The following is a 14,052-nucleotide window of genomic DNA, read 5'->3' as shown; positions in this document are numbered from 1 at the left end:
GACAAATCCCCGGGCCCGGATGGGATACACCCCCGAGTACTGCAGGAATTAAGCACAGTCATTGATAGACCACTATTTTTAATCTTTAAAGATTCCATAATAACAGGGTCTTTGCCACAGGACTGGCGTATAGCAAATGTGGTGCCAATATTCAAAAAGGGGACAAAAACTGAACTTGGAAATTATAGGCCTGTAAGTTTAACCTCAACTGTGGGTAAAATCCTGGAGGGTTTTCTAAGAGATACTATACTGGAGTATCTGGAGAAGAATAACCTTATGACCCAATATCAACATGGGTTTACAAGAGACCGTTCCTGTCAGACTAATCTGATAAGCTTTTATGAAGAGGTAAGTTCCGGACTGGACCAAGGGAATGCAGTGGACGTGGTGTACATGGACTTTTCAAAAGCTTTTGATACGGTGCCACACAAAAGGTTGATACATAAAATGAGAACAATGGGGATAGGGGAAAATATGTGTAGGTGGGTTAAGAGCTGGCTCAGGGATAGGAAACAAAGGGTGGTTATTAATGGAGCACACTCGGACTGGGTCACGGTTAGCAGTGGGGTACCACAGGGGTCAGTTTTGGGCCCGCTTCTTTTTAACATATTTATTAATGACCTTGTAGGGGGCATAGAGAGTAGAATTTCAATATTTGCAGATGACACTAAACTCTGCAGGGTAATTAATACAGAGGAGGACAATTTTATATTACAGGAGGATTTATGTAAACTAGAAGCTTGGGCTGATAAATGGCAAATGAGCTTTAATGGGGATAAATGTAAGGTCATGCACTTGGGTAGAACGAACAAGTTGTATAATTATGTGCTTAATTGTAAAACACTGGGCAAAACAGTCACTGAAAAAGACCTGGGTGTATGGGTGGACGACAAACTCACATTTAGTGGCCAGAGTCAAGCAGCTGCTGCAAAGGCAAATAAAATAATGGGATGCATTAAAAGAGGCATAGATGCTCATGAGGAGAACATAATTTTACCTCTATATAAGTCACTAGTGCGACCACACTTAGAATACTGTGTACAGTTCTGGTCTCCGGTGTATAAGAAAGACATAGCTGAACTGGAGCGGGTGCAGAGAAGAGCGACCAAGGTTATTAGGGAACTAGGGGGTCTGCAATACCAAGACAGGTTATTACACTTGGGGTTATTTAGTTTGGAGAATCGAAGGCTTAGGGGTGATCTTATTACAATGTATAAATATATGTGGGGACAATACAAAGACCTTTCTAATGATCTTTTTACTCTTAGACCTGTGACGGGGACAAGGGGGCATCCTCTACGTCTGGAGGAAAGAAGGTTTAAGCATACTCACAGACGCGGATTCTTTACTGTAAGAGCAGTGAGACTATGGAACTCTCTGCCATATGATGTTGTAATGAGTGATTCACTACTAAAATTTAAGAAGGGACTGGATGCCTTTCTTGAAAAGTATAATATTACAGGGTATATACACTAGTCTCCTTAATATTGTGTTGATCCAGGGAGCTAGTCTGATTGCCGTATGTGGAGTCGGGAAGGAATTTTTTTCCCCAATGTCAAGCTTACTGTTGCCACATGGGTTTTTTTTGCCTTCCTCTGGATCAACATGTTAGGGCAAGTTAGGATAGGATATGGGTTGAACTAGATGGACTTAAAGTCTCCCTTCAACCTTAATTACTATGTTACTATGTTACTATGTTAGTTACACCCATGTCCACGCCCCAACCACACCCATTTAGGACTGCTGATCACACTGACTGGTACTGAGGGCACAGTGGCTGGCACTGTGGGCACACTGACTGGTACTGAGGAAAAGAAAGAACAGAGAGAGAAAAAAGAAAAAAGAGAAAGAAAGGAGAGAGAAAGAAAGAACAGAGAGAAAGAAAGAGGGGACAGAAAAAAGAACAGAGAGAAAAAAAAAAGAGGGAAAAGAAGGAAAGAAAGAAAGAACAGAGAGGGAGAGAGAAAGAAAGAACAGAGAGAATGAAAGAAAGAGGGGAAAGAAAGAACAGAGAGAGAAAAAAGAAAAAAGGGGAAAGAAAGAAAGAAAGAACAGAGAGGGAGAGAGAAAGAAAGAGGGGAAAGAAGGAACAAAGAGAGAAAGAAAGAGAAAGAAAGAAAGAAAGGGGAAATAAAGAACAGAGAGGGAGAGAGAAGGAAAGAGGGGAAAGAAAGAACATAAAGTGAAAGAAAGAAAGAACAGAGAGAGAAAGAAAGAAAGACAAGGAAAGAGGGGAAAGAAAGAAAGATTCTATAAAGATACTATACTAGCCCGGCTCACATTGTAGTGGCCACCTGAGCCTCCTGGTGCAGGACATATCATGATCCACTCACATGGCTGACATCCCCGAGTCCAAGTTGATCCCGCTGTCCGCACTGTCGGAGGAGGACATAGGACATGGTGATGATCTGAAGCATTCCCTGAAGTGCCTCCATGGTTCCGTCACAATCTCCTCCGGTCAGCTTCCAGCATGTCACTTCTGATGGAATGTCACGTGTGAGTTTTCAAATGTGCCTCGGGGCTCCGCCGTATACTCCTGTATCCGCGGGAAAAGTAAGCTCCCGGTCGGGGCAGTGGGTGGGACAGACTCTCAAAATCTGGGATGGTTGGGAGGTATGAATGCTCCCCATCATACACCTTGTACACGCATGGCTCCGCACACCTCATACACACACGGTTCCACTTTGTATGCCTCGTACACATGGCTTCACTCCGTACACCTCGCACACACACACCTCCACTCAGTACACACATGTCTCCACTCCGTAAACCTCGTACACAAGCGGCTCTGCTCCGTACACCTTATACACACGCGGCCATGCTCTGTACACCTTGTACACACATGCTCTGCTCCGTAAACCTTGTACACATGCAGCTTTGTTCCATACACTTCGTACACACGCTCCGTAAAAACACATGGCTCAACTCTGTACACTTTGTACACACAGGGCTCCATTCTGTACACCTCATACACACGCGGCTTTGCTCCGTACACCTCGTACACACACATTGCTCCGCTCCGTACACGCGTGGCTCCGCTCTGTACACCTCGCACGCACGCGGCTCCACTCCGTACACCTCTTACACACGCAGCTCCGTTCCGTACACCTCGTACACACATGCGGCTCCGCTCCGTACACACGTGGCTCCGCTCCGTACACCTCTTACACGCGCAGCTCCGCTCCGTACACCTCGCACGCGCACGGCTCTGCTCCGTACACCTCTTACACGCGCAGCTCCGCTCCGTACAACTCATACACACGCGGCTCCGCTCCTTAAACACACGGCTGAGCTCTGTATACACAGGGCTCCGTTCCGTACACCTCGTACACACGCAGCTCCGCTCCGTACACCTCGTACACACGTGGTTTCGCTCCATACACACACGCGGCTTTGCTCTGTACACCTCATACACACACACGGCTTCTCTCCGTACACACATGCGGCTTCACTCCGTACACCTCGTACACACACGCAGCTTCGCTCCGTACACCTTGTATACACACCGGCTCCGCTCTGTATATCTCGCACATGCGCAGCTCCGCTCCGTACACCTCGTACACATGCGGCTCCGCTCCGTAAACACACGGCTCAGCTCTGTACATACAGGGCTCCATTCCGTACACCTCGTACACATGCGGCTCCACTCCATACACCCCGTTCACACACGCGGCTTCGCTCCATACACCTCGTACACACGTGGCTTCGCTCCGTACACACATGCGGCTTCGCTCCGTACACCTCGTACACACACAGCTTCGCTCCGTACACCTCATACACACACGCGGCTCCGCTCTGTACACACGTGGCTCCGCTCCATACACCTCGCAAACACGCGATTCCGCTCTGTACACCACTTTTTACTTGCTTTCTTCTTTGTTACGAGGGTTCAGCGTACTCCCTGCTGGGGGCAGCGCTGGCCCCCCTCCATATGTGCAGCTCCGCTCCGTATACTTTGCACGCGCGCAGCTCCTCTCTGTACACCTTGCACGTGCGCAGCTCCTCTCAGTACACCTTGCACGCGCGCAGCTCCTCTCTGTACACCTTGCACGCGCGCAGCTCCGCTCAGTACACCTCGCACGCGCGCAGCTCTGCTCTGTACACCTCGCACATTCACGACTCTGCTCCTTACACCTCGCACACGTGCAGCTCCGCTCCGTACACCTCGCACATTCGCGGCTCTGCTCCGTACACCTCGCACACGCGCAGCTCCACTACGTACACCTCGCACATTCGCGTCTCTGCTCTGCTCACCTCGGACACACACGCAGCTACATCCACCCTGTAAACCCCTCCTGACCCCACACATAATTCCCTCATCCAGCACCATGACAACCAGCACAGCAGTCCCACATACAATACATTGAGGGCTGTGTGTACAGGACCTGTGATGAGGTCACAGGAGGGGAGGAGTCAGGTATCACATGATCAGGGGCCTCCACTGAAGGGTCCCTGATCATGTAACCCCTGACTCCTCCCCTTCTGTGACCTCATCACAGGTCCTGTGTGCACAGAGCAGGGATTTATCAGTGAGGGGCTGGCGCTACGGTGGCAGGTGGGTCTGGGAGGGGGAGGAAGGGGTCGGTACATGGGGGGGCGTAGCGCTATGGTGGCGGATTATAATGGGGCAATTTTCCTTGGGCTGGTGGGCCCCACCCACACCACTGGGCCCTGGGCTACTGCCCAGGTTGACCTCATTATAATCTGCCTCTGCTGGAAGTAGTGGAGCTGGCCAGTTTGATGGAAGTTTGCCACCTGACGACGATGATTGGGAATCTGTGATTACTGGCTGGGAGCATATAAGTGAGCAAGCTTCCCTTAGTGGCTGCTGGTGATTTCATCCTTGTGCATTTTGAGTTCTTCTGTCTCCTGCCTGATCTGCATGGTTCAGTTAAGTGATTCTTTTGCTAATCCTTTGCATCTAATCTGGTGGTGCTTTTTTCTTGCTTTCTTCTTTGTTACGAGGGTTCAGCGTACTCCCTGCTGGGGGCAGCGCTGGCCCCCCTCCATATGTTACAGCTTGTGTCAGTTTGTTCAGTCCCCTATTATATTAGTATCTTTTGCTTTGCTTCCAGTTCACACCAGAGTGCTGATCTAGCGGGGGTGAGGTCGTGTGGCCTCAGGTTTTTTGTATATCAGATGTGTAGGATTTTCTAGTTTTTTTGCGTGATTGCAGACAGTGTCTTTTCTGTCCTGTCCTATCTAGACAGTTTGGACCCCATCATTTGCTCAGTCTATTTTCTGCCTATGTTTGTGCCTCATCTTGTCTCACCGACAATATATGTTTGGGGGCTATCTATTCCTTTGGGGATCTGCTCTTGGGCAGTTTAGATTTCACCTTTCTGGCTTTAGGCTTAGTTAGTTCTCCGGCTGTGCCGAGGTGTCTAGGGCTTCGTAGGAACGCTCCACGGCTACTGCCAGTTGTGTTGTTAGGATCAGGGGTCTGCAATCCGCTGCGTTACCAACCTCTCTGGTTTCCTGGTGGCTTAGCCTGTTCCTGCCATCCTCCTCGGTGACCCGTTCATAACACTGTTCAGGTCAGAAGCTCAGCCATGCCGCCAGCCAGAACTGTCAATCATTAGGAGCGTACCACCCCCAGGAAGCCGCGAGGCAGGAGAGCAGTGTGCTCCTATAGAAAGAAGATGAGTATACTCCTGTAAGAAACACCGCACATCTACAGATTGTCCAGTGCAGAATATTACCAATGGTATGGACCTTTAATGGAGGATACTGCACAAAGATGTCAATTAGTACATCGTCTGCAATAACATATTAACTGATACTTATAAAAACCCTCCTGACAGTGGACATTATTTATGAGAATAACATTCCTAGCAAGCATTCTATTAACAGCATTAAATAAATGTAGAAGAAACGTCTAATTTACCGAAATTAATTAAAGCAGAATTTATTCTTGTAGGCTTTTAAAAAATTCTGAATAGGCTTCTGCAGCAAAAAAAAATAAAAATAAAAAACCCAAGTCAATATTAAATTACAGCCAATGAAGTCCAAGCATACAAAATTACATTATTTAATGTTCCCAAACATCAGCAAAACTGCAAATGAAAGCACTTGCAAAACCTTCATCTTACCTCCTCGCATTCTGCTTCTCCCACAGAAAAATGAGATTTACTAGAAGAAATAAATACAATAAATATTTATGCACAAATTTATCTCTTAGCCCATGAAGCTTTTAGAACCTGGGTTGACTCGAAAATCCGAGGATGTATATTTCAATATATTGAAGCTCCAGTATGTAACCTTTCTTATTATGCAGTTATATGAATTTCTATTGCCACCCAGGTGTGGGATGTGGGGGGTGATTTCTCCTTCTTCTTTGTTATTGAATATTACCATTATTAAAAACATGTTACAGTGTACGCCACGAGTTTCCTCTTTCTGAAGAAGTCATTTGCTGATGCCAAATTATATTTCACATGTAAGTAGCTTGCCCACTTTGGACACGTCCTTTGTGTTAAAAACGAAACCATAAGTATGAGTTGATTACAGGCCGTCGTGTCGTGTTCTAGATCCCCAAGTGATCACCTGTAGTCTTTGACTGAACAAGTAGCAAACAGCATGTATTCAGGTCCTCTACAGCGCCACCACAGGGGAAATAAAGGATTACACAGTTATAGAGAAGAGTGGATCGATCTGCTAAGGATCCACCTTGAGTAAAATTTCCTAAAATTTGTGGTTTCACGTGAATTAGAACATTTCAAGATTTGATTCGCAGTTCGCAAAAAAAAAAAAAACTTGCCCAGCACCATTTCACTCACTAATGAAGCTTCAGAGAGCAGACTGTTATTTTGCATTGCTGCAAGGCCTCGCCATAATGCACTGCAGCTATGGTGGTCAGTACCTCAGCCATCACAGATCAGCGGTTCCCAGTGGAGCACACTTTGTACGGCAGAGTCATTTCTCATCTCCAAAGTCACTGGGCAAGTCTCTCTCTCCCGTAGAGTGTTAGCTCTTATGGTCAGTGGGGTCCTCTCTCTCCTGTAGAGTGTAAGCTCTTATGGTCAGTGAGGTCCTCTCGCTCATTTACAGTGTAAGCTCTTATGGTCAGCATGGTCCTCTCTCTCCTGTAGAGTGTAAGCTCTTATGGTCAGCGGGGTTCTCTCTCTCCTGTAGAGTGTAAGTTCTTATGGTCAGCGGGGTCCTCTCTCTCCTGTAGAGTGTAAGTTCTTATGGTCAGTAGGGATCTCTCTCTTCTGTGGAATGTTAGCTCTTATGGTCAGTGGGGTCCTCTCTCTCTCCTGTGGAGTGTAAGATGTAAGATCCTATGGTCAGCAGGGTCCTCTCTTTCCTGTAGAGTGTAAGCTCTTCTGGTCAGTGGGGTCCTTTCTCTCTGCTGTAAAGTGCCGCTCTTATGGTCAGTGGGGTCCTCTCTCTCATGTAGAATGTAAGCTCTTATGGTCAGCGGGGTCCTCTCTGCTGTGAAGTGTCCACTCTTATGGTCAGTGGGGTCCTCTCACTCCTGTAGAGTGTAAGCTCTTATGGTCAGTGGGGTCCTCTCTCTCCTGTAGAGTGTAAGCTCTTATGGTCAGTGGGGTCCTCTCTGCTGTAAAGTGTTAGCTTTTATGGTCAGTGGTGCCCACTCTCTCCTGTAAAGTATGCGTTCTTATGGTAAGCGGGGTCCTCTCTGCTGTATAGTGTCTGGTCTTATGGTAAGCGGGGTCCTCTCTCCTGTAGAGTGTAAGCTCTTATGGTCAGTGGGGTCTTCTCTCTCCTGTAGAGTGTAAGTTCTTTTGGTCAGCGGTGTCCTCTCTCTCTCTTCTGTAGAGTGTAAGTTCTTATGGTCAGCGGTGTCCTCTCTCTCTCTTCTGTAGAGTGTAAGGCCTCTTTCACACTTCAGTTTTTTGCCATCAGTCAAAATCCGCCAAAATTTGAAAATGGCGGATCCGCAAAAAATATGTAAAAACGGATGCAAGCTGATGGAACGGATCCGTTTTTTAAAGGATCCGCTGTAACGATTTTAGTGCGGATCCTTAACAAAACGGATCCGTTTCATCAGCTTGCATCCGTTTTCCACATCCGTTGAATCCATTTTCTTGCGGATCCGTTTTTCCACTCCTCCAAAATGGGATGCTCCCAAATATGATTCGCTCTTGTAAAATGCTCTCAAATGTGATTGGATACTGGAAACTAGGGAGAAATATATCTAGGGTGTTGTGATACAATTTCTTTGAAAGGTTTTAGAGCTAGTGGCAGCGATGGAAGGAGTTAGTGCGAGTCTGGAAGGAGTTATTGCGAGTATTGACAGCTTCTGTGTGGAATTGGATCTTCACTTGAATCGGTTGGCAATTATTGCTCTCGAGAGGGAGAAAAGAAGATTGCGAATCCTGCATATGAGGAGACGGCGCCAGTGGATTCATCCCATTAATGCGCAGAGGTTCACCCGTGGCGTTTTTTCCACATTGTACCTGGAATTGAGGGATAATCCGGACAAGTTCTTCAACTACGTGCGCATGAGGCTGGAATTCTTTGAGATATTGGTGGATCGTGTTGGAGAACAAATCCGGAGAAGGGACACCTACATGCGGTTTTCTATATCACCGGCGGAGCGTTTGATGGTGACCCTTCGGTAAGTTATCTACCATTTAAAATGTTTCAGATTCTGCAGGATTTTATTGTTATGTTATGGCTTGTAGTTTGTATTAATTTTACTTTTTTTCCATTTTTTTAACAGATTCCTGACAACTGGAGAATCCTTCACCTCCCTCCATTTCCAGTTCCGGATTGGGATTTCAACTATTGCTGGAATTGTACAACAGACTTGCCGGGCATTGTGGGATTCTCTACAGGAGGAATACATCCCAGAGCCAACACAGGAGAGGTGGCTGGAGATTGACGACAAGTTTCAACAAATCTGCCAGTTTCCAAACTGCATCGGTGCCGTGGATGGCAAGCATATCAGGATTGTGAAACCTATGGGATCTGGTTCACAGTTTTACAACTATAAGAAATACTTTTCTATTGTGCTTATGGCCATTTCGGATGCAAACTGCAAATTCATTGCCGTGGACATCGGTGCATACGGTCGTTCTAATGACTCTCAGGTATTCAAGATTTCCACCATGGGCCGTCGCTTCTATGGAGACAATTTTGACTTCCCACCTCCAAGACCACTCCCTGGAACAACAGGCCCACCAATGCCTTTTGTGTGCGTTGACGACGATGCTTTTCAGCTTTCTAAACACCTACTCAAACCATATGGTAGTCGTGGATTAACACACCAGAAAAGAATCTATAACTATCGGTTAACCAGAGCGCGCAGAGTGGTGGAGTGCGCGTTTGGAATTTTAACTGCCAAATGGAAAGTCCTGTTAACGGCCATGAAAATGAAAACAGAGACTGTGGATGAGGTGGTGAAGGCCTGTGTAATTCTGCACAATTTTGTCCTTTCAAAGGAACCAGTTTCCATCGATGAAAATCTGTCTGAAACCACCTTGTGGGATGAGCAGCAAACTTTTCGGAGTACTGGCTCAGTGGCAAGAATCAGGGACACCTTTGCAGACTATTTTGTGACACCAGAGGGACAAGTGGACTGGCAAGATGACATGATATAATTTTCTATACCAATTGTGAGTAACTTTTTTTTTTTTTAACTGAAATTTTACCAAGTGTTTGGTTTTCCCAAGCATTGTTACCATTTGATTTGGTTTACCATTTTTTTTTTTTTTTTTTTTTAAGTTTTACACTTTGCAGTGTTACCAATTATTATTATTATTATTATTATTATTATTTATTTATTGTTATAGCGCCATTTATTCCATGGCGCTTTACAGGTAAGGAGGGGTATACATAAAAACAAGTACAATAATCTTAAACAATACAAATCATAACTGGTACAGGAGGAGAGAGGACCCTGCCCGCGAGGGCTCACAATCAACAAGGGATGAGTGATAATACAGTAGGCGAGGGTAGAGCTGGTCGTTCAGCGGTTTGGTCGATTGGTGGTTACTGCAGGTTGTAGGCTTGTCGGAAGAGGTGGGTCTTCAGGCTCTTTTTGAAGGTTTCGATGGTAGGTGAGAGTCTGATATGTTGTGGTAGAGAGTTCCAGAGTAGGGGTGATGCGCGAGAGAAATCTTGTATGCGATTGTGGGAAGAGGAGATAAGAGGGGAGTAGAGAAGGAGATCTTGTGAGGATCGGAGGTTGCGTGCAGGAAAGTACCGGGAGACGAGGTCACAGATGTATGGAGGAGACAGGTTGTGGATGGCTTTGTATGTCATGGTTAGGGTTTTGTAATGGAGTCTCTGGGCAATTGGGAGCCAGTGAAGGGATTGACAGAGGGGAGAAGCTGGGGAATAGCGGGGGGACAGGTGGATTAGTCAGGCAGCAGAGTTTAGAATAGATTGGAGGGGTGCGAGAGTGGTTGAGGGGAGGTCACAGAGCAGGAGGTTGCAGTAGTCAAGGCGAGAGATGATGAGGGCATGGACTAGGGTTTTTGCAGATTCTTGGGTGAGGAATGAACGGATTCTTGAAATATTTTTGAGTTGAAGTTGGCAGGAAGTGGAAAGGGCTTGGATATGTGGTTTGAAGGAGAGATTAGCGTCAAGGATTACTCCGAGGCAGCGAGCTTGTGGGACTGGGGAGAGTGGGCAGTCATTTACTGTAATTGATAGGTTCGTAGGGGGGGGTCACGTGAGATGGGGGAAAGATGATGAATTCTGTTTTGTCCATGTTGAGTTTCAGAAATCTAGCGGAGAAGAAGGATGAAATAGTGGACAGACATTGAGGGATTCTGGTTAGTAGGGAGGTGATATCTGGTCCAGAGATGTAGATCTGTGTGTCATCAGCGTAGAGATGTTACTGAAAGCCATGAGATTCTATGAGCTGTCCCAGACCAAAGGTGTAAATAGAGAACAGCAGGGGCCCAAGGACTGAACCTTGTGGGACTCCGACAGATAGGGGGCAAGGTGAGGAGGTGGTGTGTGAGTGGGAGACGCTGAATGTCCGGTCTGTTAGGTATGATGAGATCCAGGATAGGGCCAAGTCTGTGATGCCGAGGGATGAGAGGGTCTGTAATAATAGGGAATGGTCCACTGTGTCAAAAGCAGCCGACAGGTCCAGGAGGAGGAGGACAGAGTAGTGTCGCTTGCTCTTGGCGGTTAAGAGGTCATTGGTGACCTTAGTAAGGGCAGTTTCAGTGGAGTGGTGTGACCGGAAGCCAGATTGTAAGCGGTCGAAGAGGGAGCAAGAAGAGAGATGGGTGGACAGTTCAAGGTAGACGTGTTGTTCCAGTAGCTTGGAGGCGTAGGGGAGAAGTGATATAGGGCGATAGCTAGATACAGAGGATGGGTCAAGAGAGGGCTTTTTGAGGATAGGTGTGATGGAGGCATGTTTAAAGCTTGAGGGGAAAACACCAGTTGTTAGTGATAGGTTGAAGAGATGGGTTAGGGTTGGGATGAAGACTGTGGTGAGGTTTGGTATGAAGTGGGATGGATCGGGTCGAGTGCACAGGTGGTGAGATGTGATCTTGAGAGTAGAGTGGAGAGTCGATCTTCTGTAATGGTGTAGAAGTTGGTTTTGAAGGTGGAGGGCTGGGAAGTCAGGAGGAAGGGTTCTGGGGGTTGTTGACCAAAACTTTCTCTGATGTTATCAATCTTCTGCTTGAAGAATGAGGCAAAGTCTTCAGCTGAGATGAGTGGGGAGGGAGGAGGTGCTGGGGGGCGGAGGAGAGAATTGAAGGTGTTGAATAACTGTTTAGGGTTGTGAGACAGGGAGGATATGAGAGATGCGAAGTAGGTTTGTTTAGCTGTGGCGAGTGTGGTCTTGAAAGTAGTAAGGGACTGTTTGAATGCGATGAAGTGCTCGTTGGAGTGGGATCTTTTCCCATCTGCGCTCAGCAGCCCTGGAAGCTCGCCTCAGCTCTTTGGTCAGGCTGGTGTGCCAGGGCTGTCTGTTGATTTTGCGAGCTTTGGTATGTGTAAGTGGGGCAGCGGATTCCAAAGCTACAGCTATTGTGGTGTTATATAGAGCGGCAGCGTCATCCGCATTGTGTAAGGAACTTATATCTGTGAGAGGGAGAAGGGATTCAGAGAATGAGTGTAGGTCAAGGTGTTTAAGATTTCTGCGAGGGTGTGAAAGTTTGTGGGGTGGGGATTGTAGACATGGAGTGAAGAGGGAAGAGAATGTGAGAAGGTTGTGGTCAGAGAGAGGAAGAGGTGAGTTAGAGAGGTTAGATAGGGAGCAGAGGCGGGTGAAGATGAGGTCCAGTGTGTGGCCATCTTTGTGGGTGGCTGTAGAAGACCATTGAGTGAGGCCGAAGGAGGAAGTGAGAGATAGGAGTTTAGTGGCAGCTGAGAGGGAAGTGTCAATGGGGATGTTGAAGTCGCCCATGATGATAGTAGGGATGTCCGCAGAAAGGAAATGAAGTAACCAGGTGGTGAAGTGGTCAAAGAAGGTGGTGGCTGGCCCTGGGGAGCGGAAGATGACAGCCAGTTGGAGGTTGGAGGGGGAGTAGATGCGCACAGAGTGCACCTCAAAGGAAGGGAGGGTAACAAAGGGTGGCAGTGGGATTGGGGTGAAGGAGCAGGTATCTGACAGGAGAAAACCAACTCCTCCGCCATGTTTGCTGCTGGGGCGGGGGGTGTGAGAAAGGTGGAAGCCACCATATGAAAGTGCAGCAGGAGAGGCTGTGGTACCAATTGTTGGGTACCAAGCATAAAGTTTTACCAGTGTTACCAATTGTTGGGTACCAAGCATAAAGTTTTACCAAGTGTTGTTTTGCACTTACAAATGTTACCAAGTGTTGGGTACCAAGCGTAAAATGTGACACTTTGAAATTTTACCAAGTGTTGTGTACCAAGCGTTTCACACTTTGAAATGTTCACATGTGTTGTGTACTAAATGTTGTGCTACCAAGTGTTTTTTTGTACCTTGTACACCACCGGTGTACTGTGAAATATTGTTTTGTGTTGTGTTACCAAGTGTTGTGTTTACCTTTTACACCACTGGTGTAATTTGAATATTTCAAAAGAAAGAAGCAAAAAAGAAAGAACACAATAAAGTTTTTTGAAAAAAAACCCAGTTTATTTCTGAATTTTTTTTTTTGGTATATATTACCTTTTTTGTAACTTTTTTTGGTATATATTACCTTTTTTGTAACTTTTTTTTTGGTATATATTACTTTTTGTAACTTTTTTTTTCTTGGTATATATTACCTTTTTTGTAACTTATTTTTTTTTTTTTTTTTTGATAAAACATTTTGGATAACAAAACATCACAGAGTGTGATAATGTTGGGTGGAGATAGTATTGGAGGGGTTAACAGGGTCGACCACATCGAGGGGGGGGGTAGAGGACTGGGGAGGGAGTTGGTGAGGACCAGAAGTGGAAGGGGGGTTTAACACATGTGGTTGGGACGGGAGTGGATGGACAGACGAGGTTTGTGGGTACATTGAAGGTGTATGTGGGGGTGGGTATGGTGAGGGCATTGGGGTATAATGCAATGGGGAAGGAAGGTACTGGGAAGAAGGGAATGGGGAACTAGAGAAAGGAGAGGGAGTGGTAGGAGGAGGGACGGCTGTATGATGGATGGTGGTGGAAGGATGGACTGTGGAAGGATAGACAGAGGGAGGATGGACAGGGTGAGGATGGACAGGGTGAGGATGGACAGGGTGAGGATGGACAGGGTGAGGATGGACAGGGTGAGGATGGACAGGGTGAGGATGGACAGGGTGAGGATGGACAGGGTGAGGATGGACAGGGGGAGGATGAGATGCTTCAGCAAGCACTTCCACTAGAGCATTCTGACAGGTTTGCATCACACGCATCTGCTGGTGAGTACTTAAACCTTCCATTTGCCGGACAACAGATTGAAAAAAGGTATGTCTCGGTGTCTGGTTTGAGTCTAAATTCATCTGTTCCATGTATCTTCTGAGTTCCATGATACTTTGATTGATCATGGTCAACCCAGAAGATAACCATTCTCCATAAGTGTGGAAACCGTGCTGGACAGATGAGTTTAGACTCAAACAGTCAGACAAGGTCATCCTTTCCTGACTCCTCAGACGCTGCCGGCCAGAACCAGAAGTTGGTCGAGAT

This window comes from Dendrobates tinctorius, unplaced genomic scaffold, assembly GCF_039654945.1.
Source record: "Dendrobates tinctorius isolate UK_male_01 unplaced genomic scaffold, ASM3965494v1 ptg000205l, whole genome shotgun sequence".
Classification (NCBI taxonomy): Eukaryota; Metazoa; Chordata; class Amphibia; order Anura; family Dendrobatidae; genus Dendrobates; species Dendrobates tinctorius.
The sequence above is the reverse complement of the archived record's forward strand: the minus strand, read 5'-3'. Positions refer to the sequence as shown.